Below are 14,079 nucleotides of genomic sequence, written 5' to 3'. Positions count from 1 at the left end.
TTTATTAATTATATATAATTTAATTCTTAGCATACAATTTAATTTTTAAAATCAAATTTAGTTTGATTTTACAATAATTAACTATTATAAAAATTATTATACATCAGGGATAATACAAATAGTACTTAGTAATAATTACAGTTGATACGCAGAATTTCATAAATCTGAAAACATAGATAACAGCACAATGTTTATTACTGATTGATAAATAAGAATTTGTTCAATAATTACTAGAAATTGTTAATATTTACCCTACCTCTAAAAGAAATGAAAAAAAATTTTTTGAAGTCTAAATAGAAAATAGTATATTATAGAGATCTGCTTGTAGCACTTTTGGAGATAAATAATATTGATGTAAATTCAGTAGAGTTTTATAATAAACTTAATCATCTAAGTTAAATTTGACCTACTAATAAAGGATCGCGCTAAATATATACATTCTAGTTTCTACACAATATGTTATTAGCTTATGCATTTATTTATACTAGGATATTATTGACTATCTCAGTTATTGTAGCATGTGACAAATAACATTTTCCTTATTCTTTATTTTTCAATACTTGTAATGCTGGTCCTGGAAATAAGTCCAATCCAACACAAAATTTTTGTGACATATTTCATTTTCTTAACTTGTAAATACTTATAGATTTTGTATCTATTTTTATTTACTTTCAAAATTATATTCAATAACCTCTTAAATATCATTAATTTAACCTAAATATCGAAAATTGAATATCTAATTAAAATACTGGTAATATTTATTATATTATCATAATATAATTCTGAGGTAATGGGGTCATAAATATGTTGTGATTATAGTAATGACTGTGTTACTAACTTTATTATTAGTGGTAAATTTAGAAAATATTTTTGGAAGGCATATCTAAAGGATGAGTAAATTACTAATTTTTTAACTAAGTTGTAAATCAATTACTTTTTTTAAATTGAATATTATTTATCTGTGCCGAAGTGCAATAAATAAATTTGGTAAAAGCATATATATATATTAAATAACATACAAAAAAAGAAATATATTGAAATGTTAGTACATAGGTATTAGACTCTAATATTAAAGTAATATAGACAAAAGAATGTAGCTATCCAACAATAAAAACATAAAACATACTATTATGATAATATATTATTGAGACAGATTAATAATGTTAAAATTTGAAATTGTTAAAAAAATTTATAAATGTTTATAAAATAAATTGTGCTAATGTACCTTTAATATTGTTAAGTGCATAATAAGGTTCCTTGAATTGTAGTTTTCTAGTTTTCTGGCTGAGCAGAAATTATTCATTGACTAATTGAAAATAAAGAAAAATTTTCATCCCTTATAAAGGTAAATAAAAATATTTTGAAAATTGTATCATGTATCTATAGAGAACGGTCGTATAAATATTTATGTTTTTATTATTTTTAATTGAAAAAAACAAGATATGTTTTGTTGAAAACTGCTTTTTTCATTTTATACCTAAATTCAACATTCAATAATATTGTATCAATGGCTAAAGAGTTAAGATAATTTACCTAGTTGATTTTTCAATGAATGCGCTTCTTTGAACCAAATTTGGTAATTATGTGATCGTATTTAGTTATTTAGTCATAGTTCCTACCTTAGATCATATACAAGTACATCGTTTCGATCAGGTCGGTGTTGCATAAAGTATTATCATGTCGTACACAGTGTGTGTGCGATTAAACGCAAAACCAGTTCTCCCATTTATGGAAGATTTGCCTGCTTCGCGCTTTCAACAGTGTAGACCCTTCGCACGTGTTGGCGTTGATTTTGCTGGACCGTTACAAATGCTTGAGCTTGGAAAGTCTTCGTCAGATTTTCCGATATTCCGAAAGTCCCGAATTGTTAAAACATATATCGTTCATATATATATATATATGTTCGTTTGTTTCACCGTTACGGCCATACATTTTTTACCTAACCAATGCGCGCACCACTTGCGAATAGCATTTTAATCTGCCATAAGCGGCTCGCACTTCAATGGCTTAAGGGAGGCAGCGGTTCGTTCAACAAAAAGTTTGTTGACCCGGTTGGTCGGCGTTCATTGGTTTACAGACGAGGAGTCTACCACCGTGCTAACACGTATGGAGGCTGTGTTGAACTCTCGGCCATTAATTTCCGCGTCTACCGACTCCCACGACCTTGAGTGTTTGACGCCGGGGCATTTTTTGATCGACCAACCACTGTTTAGCCGCACCGCCGCGGTCGGTTCCCGACGCAAAATTTAACCTCCAGGATAGGTGGGAACTGCTCGACCAATGTCACCAGTCTTTTTGGCGACGTTATTCAGCTGAGTACTTGACCACGCTTCAATAGCGACCCAAGTGGATTCACAACGTCCCTAATTTAAATGTCAACGATGTGGTGGTAATAATAGACAATACCAGTGCTCCACTAATTTGGTGACTTGGTCGTGTGATGGACGTGTCACCGGGGGATAACGGTACGGTACGTGTCGCCAAGGCAATGGCGCCGAACCCTATGTTAAGGTCGGGCCATGGCCCGACTTATTTTGAAAATGTAAGATAAGGGCCGCTTCATATTGACCATTTTCCTCTCCACGGTATGCTATTTTATCCGATATTAAGATGTTGGGCCTCTTGAAATATTTTTCGCCCTACTAGATTTTTAGGACTTCGGCGCCACTGCGCCAAGGTGTTGACCAGTACAGGGTTAATTACGCGACCGGTGGTCGAATTAGTGCCTCTACCCGTCGACGGGCTACCGCGAGTTGATTGTGTTCGCCGCACTTGTCATTATTTACTATTTTAAATTTTTTTTCTTTTTATATTGTGCTCACTGAATCATTTTGGGTAACCATACTAATTGCGGACCTTCTTAATATTATATTTATCCTATTATTCTTATTTATTTATATATTTAATACTTATATATTTACGTACTTTTAATTATGTATTATTTATTTAATTATATATATTATAACTATTTATTTATATTATTTATAATGTTGTTATTATGTTGGGTATTGAGTTTTTTCTTAAAGGAAATCCGTTCCCGTTCTCAAGTCAGTTCTTGTGTGAGATGACTCTCGTGGTGGTTCAATAGTGGAACGGTTTTTTCCTTTTGGGCAGTTATATATATCTGCTCGGGACATGTGTGGCAAGAATATAAGGTATCGGGCTACAAGATTAAGTGTCCAGCAAGCTCCCCCCTCCGCTGTCCGGTGACAGTTCGTCAGTCGATGGCCGGACCGCCAGCCAACCTGGCGTTTACGAGTGTTTTTTGTCTTTTTTCAGCGGTCGAAGGTCGAACCGAGCACAACGTTGTGCTCATTCACCGTTTTTTTTTATATAATCACGAGGTGTCATTTTTCCACTTTGAACTTGTGATCGGGTGTGTCAAGCTTGTACCAAGCTAAGTTTAATTCCCGTTTGAATTTGCCAACGAAGTGCTTGTCCCCACCAGCTGCAATTGTCGTTCTGTATCAATAAGGGACCAGATTGTCCAGTGCTTTCACCATCAGATCATATATTATCATACAACTCATACTGTACCCACTTGTGTTCCATTGTAGTGGCCATTGTAGTAAACCGACGTTTTACATAAAATAACGTCGTTCCAAAGTACAGTCGGTCATAACAGCATCACGCCACCAGATCGGGACATTGATGCTGCCACCTGATTTGCTAAGGCCGAGTTTAGGCACATCACGCCATTCCTATGACGTCAATCATCCTCTCCTTAATCACTGCATGTCTCATATATATAGGAGTACTTATTACAGCAAGACCAAAGCTAGTTTCAGACTCAAACGTTTCACCCATGCTTACCAAGAGCCTCTTGGGAAACGTTCCACACACAGTCTCTCCGGTTTAGTATTTCAATACTAAGTCGAAACACTTCAACTTATATTTATTATTATTAAAGTTACTTTATATTAATTATTTACTTTTAATAAACAATTAACATTTTGTTAAATTAAATCAAAACATTTATTTAATCAAACTCAAAACCTCTTCCGTTCCTGAACCATACGACGTTGTACCGACATTGTGCACTCGTCGTTAAAGAAGTATTGCAGTAACTACAATCAGTGAGAGCGACGACTGGTTACTACTTACTACACCATTTGAAATTATTATTTGTAGATTACGACCTTAATGCCCAATTATTAGTGTTTCGTTATTATTATATATTGGTAATACACTGCGGCATTTGAGGTCATTGTACTCAATCTTATTTATATATTATAAACGCCTATACTAATTATTATTATTCCATATTTTATATTTTAATGTTTTGGGCGCCCACATATTATTAATCCATAATTTTTCATACGAGTACATACGATTTATTTGCAATATATACATATTATCAGTGGCGCCGAACCCTATGTTAAGGTCGGGCCTTGGCCCGACATATTTTGAAAATTTAGGATAGGGCCGCTTTATATTGATCATATTCCCTTTCATGGTATGCCATTTTTGCCGATATTAAGATGTTGGGCCTCTTGAAATATTTTTCACCCTACTAGATTTTTAGGACTTCGGCGCCACTGCATATTATATAGGTATACTGTATGCTCGGCGTTGCAGTAATACTATTATACTTAACACCATGATACTTTTTGTACATTTATAAGTTGGTCACCCGTTCCTGTCTATTATCTGCGCAAGTTGTGGCAGAAAACTACATATGTCGTAAGATCTGTCGCAGCGACAACACATCCTTTCAATTGTCTTTAGATTGGCTATAATATTTCTATCTCTCCTAGTATGCATATTCTCTTAAATTATTTAAAAAAAAGTTAATTAATAATGTATTAAATACTAGTTTAACCCGTGCACTTCGTAGCTCGTTAAAAATCCTACCACTTACAAGTCTCAAACTGTGTTTGAAAATTCGTTTCCTGTGATTTTGCTAGCAGTATACTTTTATACCTACAGATAGATAATGGTTAAAATATACCAAGTAATGATCTTACGATATTCAATTTAATTTATCATTATGTAATTTTATTAGTTTTGTCGAGAACTTCAAGCTAATTAAAAAAATTTTAAGGTGAGGAATATTACTACATTTCGTGACTTAAAATGTATTTAAAATTTTTGTTGTAGTGATTTTAATTATTATCATCATAAATTATTATATTATTATTTAGTATGTCTACTTTTATATATATGTGTGTCTGTGAGCATGTCGTGTGTTGTGCAGACCGACCGATGAGCCTATTGTTATATTTTGTTCGAATTGTCAGCATGCATCGACCCATTAATCCGGGCCGACCGCTGCGACAACGGAGACCGATATTATTTTGAATTATAGTATCTGAATTACCCGGCTTCGCACGTATGTAGTTTTACCTTTCTCAAAATTAAATTGTTAAATCAAAACCCATTGTTGTGTTTAAAAGAGAATAAAAATTATTTTACAAAAATGCTTTCAAGTGCTAAATAGTAGTATAGTAGGTAGCTGAATTATAAATAAAACCAAAATAATAATAATAATTAAAAATGATTCTATTTCACATATCGATAAGAAATATACTATTATTTTTAGATAACACAATTTCTAAAATAATTGAGCTAGTTGGTGTTTTCTATACAACACAAAATATATAGCCTCGGAACAATTCATATCTAAAATACCTAACCGATAAAATACACACACAAAAAAGGTCACAGTACAGGTAGGTGGAAACCCTAGGGCCACCGTGCAGTACCGTATTTCCCGTTATTGGTCGACAGCTGTTATTATTATTATAAGAATATAGATATACAAATTACACGGAAAAATTTAGTTTTGCAGATTTCAACCCTTTTAAATCAAAATTTTCAAAGTAGGATGATGTAGCGACACTTGAGAAGGTATTTGGAACATCTCTGTGAAAAATAATTGGAAAAAGTTAAATAGCGTCGTCACAAAATTGGTAAATATAAAAGGCCTGTTCTTATAATATATTTATACAGTGCCAGCCCAAGATACGGGCGAACCGGGCGGTAGCCCGGGTCGCTACTTTTTTAGGGGCGCATATAATATACGAATATTTTATAAATTTTAAAGTAATATTTATTCACATTGACAAATGACAATAATATAGCTAAATGACTAAATTATCTATGACAGAATATTCTGTTATATATTTTTTTTTATAGATTTTACTCCACTTTCCAGTTTTCATCATTATATTACAAATAATTAAAAAATAATATACAATGATAATATATTATATTCATTAACTCGGGAAAACCAAAAATGTATGTGTTACAGCCGATAAGTCTATAAATTGTATCCAAATAAGTTTTTCAATCCTTTACCTATCCATAAGTATAATTTTAAACAAAATATGTAGGTAAGTATAAAAAGTATTAAAAGTATTATGGAGCCTTTGATTAAGGGCGCCTTTTAAAAAACTGCCCGGGGCGTCAAAATACCTTGGGCCGGCCTTGTATTCATATATATATCTTTATACCTATATAAATGTGAAAATGAAAACCCATGAGTGATATGTTCTCGGAAACTACTAAACCGATCGTTATAAATTTTTTTTTATATATTAAAGAGCTCATTGCGTAGAAAGTTTATGCATTTGATCGATTCTCTAACTTAATAAACAAAGGATAGTTGTCAATTATTATAAATTTTCATAAAATTCAGATCGAAATTTTTGTTTATAAATCGTTGCCATGAATTATAGTTAATCGTTTTAAGTTTGTTGCTACGAGTACAAACAAACCATTTATTATAATAGAATAAAACGACTATTTGTTATTGTACATATTCAATTAGTGGAAATAACGGACGTTGTGCGCGGCGAATGCATTCCGTGGCTGACGGCTACTAAGGACGAACCGACTAACCGATATATTCTGACATGGGTAAGAATTTATCACAATGAAAAGGAAATTTAATTTAGGTCGTTCATCGAATATAATAAAATGTCAACGTTTACTCAGATTAAATCAAAAGAACAATGGCTCACCAGATAACTGCAATATTAATAGCTACAGTAACAATATAATGATGATAATATAAATAATATATCTATTAACAATAATGTTAGTAGGTAGTAATAACTAATAATGATAACAATATTAATAACAACATTGCATTTAATTATAGTGATATAGTCGATAATATTAACAATATTCACGATTTTCCAATTGACGAAAATTTAGTTAAACCACGTATTCCATTGTGACGCCGTGAAATGTCAGCATTTACTTATGATAAACAAATAGATTTTAAAAATAATTCTCCCGTTATCATAGGAAATATGAATTTAATATGTAATTATTGTCGTGCATTGAAATGGTCCAAAGAGCCTACAGGTTTTTGTTGTTCAAGAGGAAAAGTTGTTTTGGAAGACATTGCTGATCCACCTGAACCATTAATAAGTCTCTTAAATTTTTCTCATGAAAATTCAAAGCATTTTTTGGACATGATACATGTTTATAATTCGGCTTTCCAAATGACATCGTTTGGTGCAACATAAATAAAACATGGAAATTTTATCACCTGAATCATAAAAAAGTAATTTATTGTGTTGTGGGTTGATAAATTAAAAAAATTCTCAAAATGAGTCGTTCAATAAAAAGTTTGGGAACCTCTAGTTTAGATTATTACTAGTTTGTGATAACTACACCTAGGTATACAGGGTGTTTCTGAAGTGTGTGAGGTAATTAGTATACGCATACTCTCTGTGATGCCACAATGAAGATTTTTTTGGAATTTTTTTTCTAACTCCAAAATCTGGGTTTTTAATGTTATTTTTAGAATTTTATCTTGAATGTAAAAATGAACACTCTAGTCGTATTTTTTGCAAAATGCTCATACGAATCGAGATATCGCATCATTTTTGTGCTTGTCGAATCGCCAACTAAAAAAAAGGCGTGTGACACATCGATTTGTATGATAATACTGCAAGATAACCAGTGGTGATAATTATTTGTTGTCATTGATAATACACAATTAATTAACACATTGTTTTACATTGTCGACTAATAATTAATAAAAAATATGAAATAATAACAAAATTAGGGTTAAAAGAGTTTTAAACGATCAAATGTATTATCATACATTTATGTAATACCTTTATTAAATAACTTTTAACCTTATAAAGTTATAATAGTTATAAATAAAAGAAACTACCTATTTGTGTGTTTATACTGAAATTCCAGTTTTTGGATATCACAGATCTTAACATAATTATTTTGACTCGATAAGATAAACATTTTATTTTATACTATTTACTATTGTTATTATTTATTAGTGAACCTAATATTATACTTTTATCGTTAATATTGAATTGACCGTACTCCTTACAGGGTACATGATGAACATTAGTTGGTCTGATTAGAGCTCAGTCCAATACTTGTCATTGAACGACATTTAAAATATTAATATTTATTTTTAAGATTTAAAGTTTTTAATTTAAATTTTGATTTTTGCGCAATGGCACATGGTTTTTATGCTGGGTAAGTACTAATTCATTTAATTAATTAGTTTAAGTATTTAACTAAAAACACCCATTGGTGATTTATTTTATTAAAAACTCTAGGTATTTTGCTTGTCGTTACTAAGTTGTTGTAAGCGACATGTAATACGTAAAATCGTTTAAAACTCTGTTAACCCTATATTTGTTATTATTTCATATTTTTTATTAGTCGACATTGTAAAACAATGTGTTAATTAATTGTGTATTATCAATGACAACAAATAATTATCACCGCTGGTTATCTTGCAGTATTCTCATACAAATCCATGTGTCGCACGACTTTTTTTTTAGTTAGCGATTCGAGCGCGAAAACGCGTGACAAGCGCAAAAATGATGCGATATCTCGAATCGTATGAGAATTTTACAAAGAATACGACTAGAGTGTTCATTTTTACATTCAAGATAATATTCTAAAAATAATATTAAGAAACCCAGATTTTGAAGTTAGAAAAAAAATTCCAAAAAAATCTTCATTGTGGCATCACAGTAAATATGCGTATACTAATTACCTCACACATTTCAGAAACACCCTGTATATTATTAAAGCAGAGAATATTAATAAATAATACTAATTTTTAAATGATTGTACTTAATATACTGCGTAATAAAATTATAATAAAAACAAATGATGTAGGTTAGGTTCACAGTTCACAGTTACAGTTTAAACATTTCTAAACATAATGGAACCTATGCAATATAATTTTTTAATCAAAGCGCCTGAGGTACGTCAATTAAGTTGTTGGATGTTTGCGCAACTCGGGTGTCCTATAAATTCAAACATAAATAAATTAGTGCAAAACTCCCCCTACCCCCTACAAGTCAAACGAAATTCTTTCCATAATTACTAATTTTATAAAATTAAATCAATTCTATAAGCCAAAATATATATATATTTTTAAATATTCAATCAGTTTACAATAAAAAACCAATAAGTAATAAGGATAACATAAAAAATATATACAAATTTGAATAACGTGAAAAGGAGACCATTTATTAACAGAACCTCCTATATTATATATTTATGAAAAATAAAAATAATTTTTTCGGATGAATCATTTGGGTACTCTACCTATATATTTCTATGCCATTATGATTGTTACATAAAAACATTTTAACTTTGATTAACAAAGACGATGACCGACTGGACTTTGCAGGACGAGTTACTATCATAATATAATTCAATTTTCACGAAACTTTATTAAGTAGCTTATTATTAATTAATAATAATTATGAATTATTTATTCGTTGATTATAAATATCTACTATACGAGTAAAATGGTCGTTGGTGAATGAATAAAGAAAATATTGAATAGTAAATTATCCTCAGTATGCTTCAAGCACGTACCCAGGATTAATTTCCGTGGGGGGAGGGTTAAAATATTTTTCATACATGAACTAAAAATACATAATTATATAATAATTAGATTAATAATATTATACACTACAAAATATAAATAATTTAAAAAAATGGTTTTCTTATGAAAAAAATTATATATTGACGACTGATATGGCAAACTTCGTTTCATTTTTCAAATAATGAATAAAATATAATGTAACAGTTAACAGATACAAAGTACCACGGTTATTAAGAGGACGCCACACCCGCATGTGTTGTCTCCGTCTTACAAACGTATAACATAGCAAAATCTGTTTAGCGCGGGACAACTGTTCTCCCTCAATATTTATAATAGAATTTTCAAAATTTCACAACGCATAGGTAAGAACTTTATCTGTGTCATAGCGTCGTTATTTTTTTGATAACATAAATATAATTAAAGTTATAAGCTTAAGAAAATACATTTATTTTTTCATTAAATTACTTAAAATAATTGGTTTGTGCTATCAAAAAAATAACGACGCTATGACACAGATAAAGTTCTTACCTATGCGTTGTGAAATTTTGAAAATTCTATTATAAATATTGAGGGAGAACAGTTGTCCCGCGCTAAACAGATTTTGCTATGTTATACGTTTGTAAGACGGAGACAACACATGCGGGTGTGGCGTCCTCTTAAGAAATAGAATCAATTTAAATACACGTTATATTTTATATCATTAATGAATACTTTTGAAAAACAAACTAAACAATATTCAATATTTGCGAACACGAAACAATTGAACAGCTATAAAGCGATTAAGTACGTCTTCCGACAAGATTGCGATAACATAATAAGTATAAGTTTTTCATTTTCTAAAATAGTTAAAATAAACTGTAGCTGTACAATTATACATTTATACCCCATCAAACACCAAAATGATGAAAAATGTGTTAGGTTCAGATTATTGTTCTATGAAATAAAACACTTTGTTTAGTACAGAAACCCGTCAATTATCGAAACTCCGTGGTTGTTTGATTGTTGGCCTTTCTGCGTCAAACTGGTATATTTTTTTCTGTTGTCTGGAAAAGTTAGTCATTCTACTTTATTTGGCTATTAATAATGTTGTATTAGTGTTCACTTTGTACTATGTATTAAATATTTATGTTTAGTGTTTATATTATCATATCTCGCCGGCCTACTAGTAGATTATTATTGATTGTGTCTTTATACAATATGTATATGTATATGTATATGTAGGTAACAGGTAAGTAATAATATTTTGTTTGTTGTGCTTTTAAAAACGATTTTGGGGTCTTGGGGAGTAAAAACAATGTTAATTAATATTAAAAGCCCTACAGTAATAAGTTTTATTTTTAATTATTAGTAAGTTTCATATAATTTATTATTAGGTATGGTAAATTGATGTAGAAACCCGACAAGTACAAAAGTAATTCACTAATTTTTTTTAAGAACAATTCGGTCCAATAAAAAAATCATGAAAATCACTATTTTATTAAATACTGCAAAAAAAGCCAGAATTCAAGAAAAAAGAATACCTTTAATTTGAAAAGTTTTTTAAATTTTTATGGAAATCATAAAATTCGCACTTTCTAAATTGGATATTTAAATCATTATTCTTGACATTTATTCACCATCTATCATTCATAGAGTACGTAATATAGGTGCTAATTTACTCCACAAGGTATAATTACGTATCTTCTTTTAAGTTATATGTGCCTATAGATGTTAATAATAAAATATAAAAATTAAAATTGATTTTTATTGTTTGTCTTTTGAGCAGCCAATAATTGTATTAAGAGGCTTCGATAAGTCGGATGCGCCTAGTCCCCAAAGTTTCACTTTGACACCTTACTCGCTTATTGCGAAACTGTGAAAAATGTAGGCAGTCCACTTTAAAATAATAACCTACGACAACCAGTCACTATTCAGTTTTCCATTTGATATTTTAATTTAATACTATGAAGTTAATTTCATAATTAGTTATGGTTGTAATTTTCAGAAAAAAAACTATATTGTGTCAATATGCTATGTACAAATTTTCTTTTTATTAATATATTATGTTTTTCTTTTATAAAAGAAATAAATAATAAATTTTATATATTATACAATATACAGTAACTATATAGTATTTGTGTATATAAATATATATACGACTGTTCTTAACTACTCATACAATAAATATTAAATACAACCACATATCATTATTACATTACATAGCCACATAGGTACATTATGTTGGTAGGTAGGTAGTTATTAATTTACATTAATTTTCTCCTCAAAAAGTTGAGAACAATAAACCAACTACCAAGAATGTCATTTATTTAGAGTTTTAATTGAACAACTACCTTGTTATGGTAAAAATCATATACCTACGTCTAGATTTAAAATAAAAATATTTATAGTTTCTATATTAAAAATGTAGTAAGTGTGGGCAGGTGGATGCTCGAAAATCTCTAATATTTTAACGAATATCTAACCCTCAGTCAACTTATGGACTTTGCAGGACACCGAAAAAAAAACCATACAATGCACTTCTACATATATATTATGTTGTAGATTAAGAGTTCATGTCTGTATTCGAATTATATAAATCACCGAACCACCGGTTGAATGATCAGATTTTAGATCTTTGAACAGTTTCGATTCACCGTATCTACATAGTGGTATGTAGGGTATAAAAAGAAAATATATATTTGTATATAATATAGGTACCTACATACTACGTGTTATATGTTGACCTGAGTAGCGAGCAAGTAAATCTCTTTTTGTAGTGCTATTGTGTTATGTGTGAGGAGATCTCTATAGAATGTATTGTTAATCGATGGACTTCACGGTCGTTTACTGATTCGACTTATAGCTGTATTTATACAATAGTATATAATATAATATAATATATATATACATTTATTTATATACTATAGTGTCGTAAAATATTGTGGTAGTAAGCCGATGACAAAAAATAATAATAAATTGATATCAAACAAAAATAAAATAAACAATAAATAATATTATAGTATAGTGGGCAACATGTCAACCAAATATACAGTGCATTATTTATATGAGAATGGTAAATCTATAACTCAATACAATCGGTTTACTTGTACACACGTGTTAAAAACATGAAAGCGAGGGAAAACATTTCATTTTAGGTTTATAGGTAGGCACCCTTTATAGGAGACATTTACATATATTTCGGGAGCACACCTAAACTCCTCCAAAGGTATTTTTTTAAATGGAAATTTCACTGGAAATAAAACAATGACAAAATCGGGTAAAATCGAGTTCATGTAAAATTCGTCAATGAAAAAAATCAAATAACAGTATTATAGAATTAATATTATATATTATTATTAAAAGAGAAACCATAAATTTAAAATAATAATCCTTATTAAGTAATAGTCAGGTATGCGTATATATATATAAAAAAATATACAAAACTTTTAAATTAAAATAATAATTAACTGACAAATCATACAAATTGCAATAATTTAATTCGTATTACGTGAAAAATCATAAATCATAGTAGATAATTCAAAAATTATAATAAATATAAAATATGTATCGTACCTAGGTATAGGTAGGTATTTTACGTCATGTAAATATATTTGAACTGTAAAATAAAATAATGTGATTTGAAAATATTCTAACTTTTTAATATAATATAAATTCATTATTATACCTAATTTATAACTATTCATAGTGTTCTCTAACACATTTATTTTTTCTCCTTTTGAATTTTTGTACCTATTCGATTGTGATATATCATTATATTTTATGTAAGCGAGACTTTAACTCTGGTAGAGTTTCCATCATATGCTCATTACAGGTAAGAACATATTACTGGCAGAGTTTCTATCGAACCTTTTCATTGCCTTTTTTTGTAACCTGTATCCTGGTGGATTTTAAAATTACCTGTTCAGTGGGTATTCATCACGTACCACGAGGTAAGTGTATTGTAGGATGTAGCTACCTACTATTATATTATACGAGACTCTCGGAATGTACCGTATACAATGTCCAACCCAACATTCTTTTTGTCATTAAATTGAATATCTACACAGTGGTAAAGAATGGTTAGTTTCATAAAAAAAACCGTATAAAAACCAAAATAATAATAATATAATAAATGAAAATAAATTCCACAGTAGAAATTGTGTCCCTTACAAACAGCTTACATGAACAAGAAGCGTATATATAAATAAATTTTAACCGAAAAAAAATGGTTTGAAACAATTTTATTGCATTTTGGAATTTTGAAT

Source organism: Diuraphis noxia, unplaced genomic scaffold (genome assembly GCF_037042655.1).
Source record: "Diuraphis noxia isolate RWA-SAM2 unplaced genomic scaffold, SU_Dnox_SAM2 contig0001, whole genome shotgun sequence".
NCBI lineage: Eukaryota > Metazoa > Arthropoda > Insecta > Hemiptera > Aphididae > Diuraphis > Diuraphis noxia.
The sequence above is the reverse complement of the archived record's forward strand: the minus strand, read 5'-3'. Positions refer to the sequence as shown.